This window comes from Nerophis ophidion, linkage group LG10 (assembly GCF_033978795.1).
Source record: "Nerophis ophidion isolate RoL-2023_Sa linkage group LG10, RoL_Noph_v1.0, whole genome shotgun sequence".
Lineage (NCBI taxonomy): Eukaryota > Metazoa > Chordata > Actinopteri > Syngnathiformes > Syngnathidae > Nerophis > Nerophis ophidion.
In genome coordinates this window covers 4,593,776-4,600,754 of record NC_084620.1, presented here as the reverse complement: position 1 = coordinate 4,600,754, position 6,979 = coordinate 4,593,776, and positions in this window count along the sequence as shown.

Sequence of the window (6,979 nt, the reverse complement as noted above, 5' to 3'; positions counted from 1 at the left end):
TGCAGGAGCATGCGGGACAAGTTGCTGATTATGAAGATGAAGGTGACAAGATGGCTGCCAATGCTTCTCCCTGCTCAGAGTCTCTCTACAATTCATCAAATATATCTGGAATCTGAGACAAATATCTTGAAATGCTCCATTGCTGATGGTGAAGGAATACTTTACTTCACTACTTTGGGGATATTGCAACAACATTGGACTCTGAAAAAGGTATTTTAGGAGTATCAAATCAAGGCCCAAACAGGCCTTCTGAAAACTTCAGTGCAGCTTATCAAGTTACCTAAAATACCTGTGTAAAATTACTTGAAAAGATGACAATAACAATTAAAAAGTTGTCAGAGGAACTTGAAGAGATAAAGAAATCTCTAAACTTCATGGGTGAAGAGATTGCTAAGGTTCTAAAGCAACAAGGAAACATCATGGGCCTCATGGAGGAAGTGAAGGAGCTGAAGGAGAATGTGATCCAGAGAGACAAAAGGATTGAACTTTTGGAGCAGAGATGTGAGGATTTGGAGCAACAATCACTTGTCAATGACATTGTGGTCACAGGACTAGAGCTGAAACACCGCAGTTATGCTCGAGTTACAGCTGGGCTGAACCAAGGTGAAGATGCTCCTACGGAGGAACTTGAAACTCTTGAGCAAAAACTCCTGGACTTTTTCAGAGGTAAAAACATCATCGTTGAGAAACAAAACATATCAACATGCTATTCATTTCCAAACAAGAATGTTAAAGCAAGACCAATAATAGTGATGCAGATGGTTAACCAGAAACACAAAATGGAGCTGCTGAGACAGTCCAAAAAGCTAAAGGGCACTGGAATTTATCTGAATGAGCACCTGACAAAGAAAAATGGTGAAATTCCAAGAAGTGGCCGCATTCTCAGGAAAGAAAATAAGATTCAATCTACATGGACGAGACATGGCAAAGTCTACATAAAGCCAAATGGATCGGATCAAATGAAGCCAATATGGATTAAAAACGTGAAAGACTTGGAACAATTTAAATAACTTGTTGAATCAGGACAACAAATGGTATGTGGACAATGAAAATGTATGGTACACATGGTATATGGACATTAGGATTATGGATAATGTGTGTTTTTTTAAGTTATATCGTACATTTTAGTACATTATTGATATTTTGGTTAAACTTCTTTGGAGGATGACTAATAATGAGTTTGACTTTTATATTTCTGACGAGGAAGAAAGCAGTATAGCAGTAGGAGAATTTTGTAATGACATTGATCCAGAAATTAATCTAAGTGGATTACATAACATAAATGTTTCATATTACTCAGAGGATAGTTTTAAAAATGTGGATTTAAAGGGTTTTTTGCTTATTCATTTTAATAGTAGAAGTCTCAGGGCTAATTTTGAGAAGATACAAGAGTGTTTGGAATCTTTAAAATCAACATTCCAAGCAATTGCATCTCAGAGACATGGTTGACAGATGAAATTAATGATATGTTTGTATTAGAAGGTTATGATTTTTATAATATAAATAGAAAAAATTAAAAAGGAGGTGGCGTTGCGTTCTATGTACAAAAAAAATATTACTGTGAAATTATCGACAGTCTAGTTATAGATGATGTTATGGAGAGTATGACTATAAAAATACAAATAAACAACGAACGTAGTGCATATTTGAGTTGTATTTATAGGACACCTGGGTCACATGTAGAGCTTTTCCATGACAGCCTACTAAAAGTACTTGGAAAACTAGCTAACAAGAAATGTGTCTTTGTGTGTGGAGATTTCAATTTTGATTTATTAAAATGGAGAACCCATAAACCAACTAATGACTTTATAAATGAAATGTTTACTTATGGTTTGCAACCAATAATTGATAAACCAAGCAGAATAACGCGAGAATCTGCTACCCTCATTGACAATATTTTTACAAATATCCATGACATAACTACAGGTGGAATACTCCTTAGTGACATCACAGATCATTTTCCAGTGTTTGTGAATATTCAAAGTATGATTGTAAATAATATAGCACAAAAAACATTGTTGAAATTAACAAGATTAAGGACACCTGAAAGAATACAAGCATTTAAGAATGAGCTTTCAAAATGTTTCTGGGAAGGGGTGTATGTTGAAAATTGTAATGATTCATACAGGGCATTTCTGTTTAAATGGATAGAACTTTATAATTCCTGCTGTCCAGTCGTGAAGTCCACACTAAAGAAAGTGAGTATAAATAAGCCTTGGATGACGAAGGGTCTAGTAATGGCCTCCAATAGAAAAAATGTTCTGTATGATAGTAACTTAAAAAATAAAACTGAACAAAATGAAAGGGAGTATAAAATTTATAAAAATAAGTTGACTTCTATTCTACGAAAGCAAAAGAAAAGTTATTATAACGAGAAATTTGAAGATAGCAAAAATAATATTAAACAAACATGGAACACAATCAACCAGGTTTTAGGTAATAGATGTAAAAATCATGAGACTCCGAGCTACTTTATAAATGATAATAATATAAAACTAAACAAAAAAGAAATGATAGTGGAAGAATTTAATGACTATTTTGTTAATATGGGCCCTGCACTTGCAGAAAAAATACCTGTTTATGAGGACACAGGCTTGACTAAAAACACAATAAACCCTCGTTTAAAATCAATGTTTTTGAGTGGAGTAACAGAAGTGGATATAATTCAAACAGTAAGAGCCTTTAAAAGTAAAACATCTACAGACATACATCACATAGATATGGTAATTATTAAAGGATGTATTCATTTAATTCCTAAGCCATTGGCTCACATATGTAATCAATCATTCAAGTGTGGATACTTCCCAGATGATATGAAGATAGCAAAGGTTATTCCTGTTTTTAAAAACGGAAATAAGCATCTTATGGAAAATTATAGACCGATTTCAATACTCACTCAATTTTCAAAAATTTTAGAAAAGCTTTTTACAAAACAGTTTAATAAATTTCAGGAAAAAAACACCTTGCTTAAGCAGCAGCAGTATGGTTTTGGGGAAAATCGAACAACTACGTATGCAGTAATGCATATGCTGGAGGAGGTTAGTACTGCTATGGATAATGATGAATTTACAATAGCCATCTATATTGATTTAAAAAAGGCCTTCGATACCATTGACCACAGACAGTTAATAAATAAGTTGGATAAGTACGGCATCCGAGGGCCAGCTCTGTCCTGGATCAAGAGCCCACTAGAAAATAGAAAACAATGTGTTCAGGTGGATAATACAATATCTGGATTTAAAAATATAGTTTGTGGAATTCCACAGGGTTCTATAATTGGTCCTAAGTTCTTTACAATTTTCATTAATGATTTTTGTGATGCATCAAGTTTCTTAACATTTTTTATGTTTGCTGATGATACAACTATCCTTTGTTCTGGAAAATCTTTTAATAAACTTTTGGTAAAAATAGAACAAGAAATGACAGTGCTTAAAAACTGGTTTGATATGAATAAATTATCACTTAATATTGCTAAAACTAAATTTATGATATTTGGTACCAAAACTGAGGTATCTAATGAAGTAAATATTAAAATAAATGGATATAAAATTGAGCGTGTCTTTGATACTAAGTTTTTGGGAGTTATAATTGATTATAAATTATCATGGAGACAACATGTAAATTATATAAATACAAAAATATCAAAAACACTTGGTGTTTTGTATAAAACTAAAGAATTACTTAATTATAATTCTTTGTTAACAATTTATTATACTTTGATACTTCCATACATGACATACTGTGTAGAACTCTGGGGAACCACTTTTAAAACCATAACTAATGATATTGTTTTGCTGCAAAAAAAAAGCTGTACGGCTAATAAACAAAGCAGGATATTATGACCATACCCATCCATTATTTGTTAAATCAAAACTTATGAAATTTCAAGATATTGTTTATTATAAAATAACACAGATAATGTTCAATGCAAAAATAAATACTCTTCCAGAAGGAATTCAAAAATACTTCTCTCTACAGACCAGCAAATACAATCTAAGAGATTAATCTAGGTTTATTTTACCAAAAGCAAGACTAGTGGTTAAATGTAGATGTTTATCTGTTCTCGGTGTTAATTTGTGGAATTCTGTTGGTAAAGAAATAAAAATGAGTGACTCAGTATTTGATTTCAAAAATAACATGTCACAATGTATTTTAAAAAGTTATGTGAACTAGAAATGTATGTTTGTTTGGTTAAATGTTGTATTTAGAAGGTATGTATGTTTATCTATTTACAGAAAAGTGTATGTGTGTAGGTACATATTTTTGTATTGTTTGTTGGGGGGCAGCTTGAATGTGGATGCTGAATGACTATATTTCTTTTTGTGTTGCAGAATTATTAGAAAGGGTAACTTAATTGAAAGTAAAAAATGTATGTTGGGCATATAAGCTTTTTTGCTTCTGCCCGTTTCAGTCATGTTATTCATTTTTGAATCGTGATCTATGTTTGAATATGTTTTTGTTAGACTGAAAATAAACTGAACTGAACTGAACTGAAAGATGTAGAAGAGACTTACAGCATCGCGGAGAACCTCGTCACAGCCATTCTGCAGAAGCAACTGGGCATTTCGGATGAAGAAGTCAAGAGGATCCAAATGGAACGAGCACACAGGATTGGCAAACGCAAAGAGGATGCTAGACCGAGACCTATGGTTGTAAAGTTGATCAAATCCAAATGCAAAGACGGAGTGCTTGCTCTCTCCAGAGGGTTACTAACCCTCCTTAATCTTTACAAAAGATTAAAAATGTTATGGATGCATTTGATTTAATTGATATCTGGAGATTAAAAAATACTAGGTTAGTACAATATATGTGGAGAAGACAAAACCAGGCAAGTCCTATTGACTATTTTTTATATACCATTTTCATTGCTAAACAAAGTGACTGCAATATCAAGCAATGATAAATTGTGTTCTGATAATAATTGTATAGGTTTAAAAAACTGCAATTGAAGATAATACATGTGAGCCCAGATATTGGAAGTTGAATCAAATGCTTCTACAGGATGAATAATTCATTGAAAAAAAAAAACTTATTACTGACTAATTTAAAAATAATATAGGATCATCAAATCGCCAAATCGCCTGGGAAGCCTTCAAATATTTAAGGGGATATGCCATTGCGTACTCTTCATGGAGAAAAAAAACTTAAAATGGTCTAACAGGAATTAAAGAAAGAAATTGAGGATTTACAAAAAACATTGATAGTAGTGATAATCTAATTAGCGAGCAACTGAATTCCTTTTACAGCCAAAAAAGAAGAGTTAAACTTAACTGAAAAACAATTATTTTAAAGTTATGACTGCAACAGAGCAATCTGGATGAAAAAAAGGTGATAAGTGTTCAAAATTAATTTGAAATATCCAAGCAAAAAAACGTTATAAAAAGAACATTTCCATACGTATTAAACCAAATGGAAAGGTATTGGATACACACACCACATTGTTGAAAGTAAAGGAAAATTACTTTGGAAATATTTTTTCTAATAAAGTAATCTCTCCTGAAACTACTTTTTTTTTTTCAGAAAATTATAAAAGAAAATTGACTTCAGAAGAAAGCCATTCATGTAAAGGCCTCATTAGAGAGGAAGAACTTGTGGAAGCTGTTAAGTCTTTTCATCCAGGGAAACCCCAGAATTAGGTGGAATACCTATTGAGGTCTATCAAGTATTTTATGAAGAGGTTAAGAAACAACTGCTTTTGTAGTTTTAATTACTCATATAAAACACATGTTTTTGTCTAACACTCAAACAGAAGGTCTTATTTCTTTATTCTGAAACAGGAAATAAATGGTGAGTATAAAGACCAAGTTTATCTAAAAAATTGGAGACCAATGACACTTCAGTGATACGATGCCAAGATCCTGGCAAAATGTTTGGCTTAAGGACTTAAGTCTGTTTTGTCAAATATTAGGGTTAGGGTGAAATATTATTCACCAAGATCAATCAGGTTTCCTACAATTAAGTAACATAGGAAACAATATTAGACAGTTATTAGAAATGATAGAAAATTATAATATGGAAAATAAAAAAGGATCAATTTTTACAGTCAACCTGGAGAAAGAATTTGACAAAATTAGCCTAGATGTGTAAAAGCTTAGTTTGTTTCAATTTTGGCAACACCTTACTACACTGGATCAAGACGCTATATATTTAAATGAACTGTAGAATCATCAATAATGGATACATCTCTGGGACAATACTTCTATTAAGAGGTCTAAAACAAGGGTGCCTTTTGTCTCCATACTTATTTATTATTGCTATGGAAATATTGACGGTAAAAGTTAGATTGAATAAAAATATTGAAGGGCTCAGTAATAATATTATTGAAAGTAAAATAATGTATGCCGAAGATACAAGCTTCTTTATCAGCCCCGATCCTCATTGTTTGCGAAAGCTTCTTAATCATTTGGACATATTTTCACAGCAATCTGGGCTTAAGCTAAAATATGGTAAATGTAAAATAATAATCGTAAATCTAAAGGGAACGTTATTTCGATAGCAATGCAAAGTGCCTGTTTTGTGGACAGATGGACCATTTAACATACTTGGTGTTTTTGTACCAGAGAATCTGGAAGATCTCGGCTCAGTAAATTATGTAAATCGATTAAGGAAACTGGATAAAATTATGCAATTATGGAAAGGGAAATCCTTAATCTTGTATGGTAAAATATCTATTGTCAACTCGTTAATCATTCCTCAATTTATTTATTTGTTTTTGTCATTACCAGCTCCATCAAAACACTTTAAGGTCTATGAGCGGAGGGTCTTCCATTTTGTCTGGGACGGCAAACCAGAAAAGATTAGAAGAAAGGTTTTGTACAATGAATATGAGGGCCTGAAACTTCTCAACCATGAAGCTATGTGCCTGTCTTTAAAAGCATCAATTGTTCCAAAGATGTAATTAAACACTGAGTGGTACACAAGTGTCCTGTTGGACAAAAAACATGTACTGTATCAAAATAAATTGTATCCGTTTTTACAA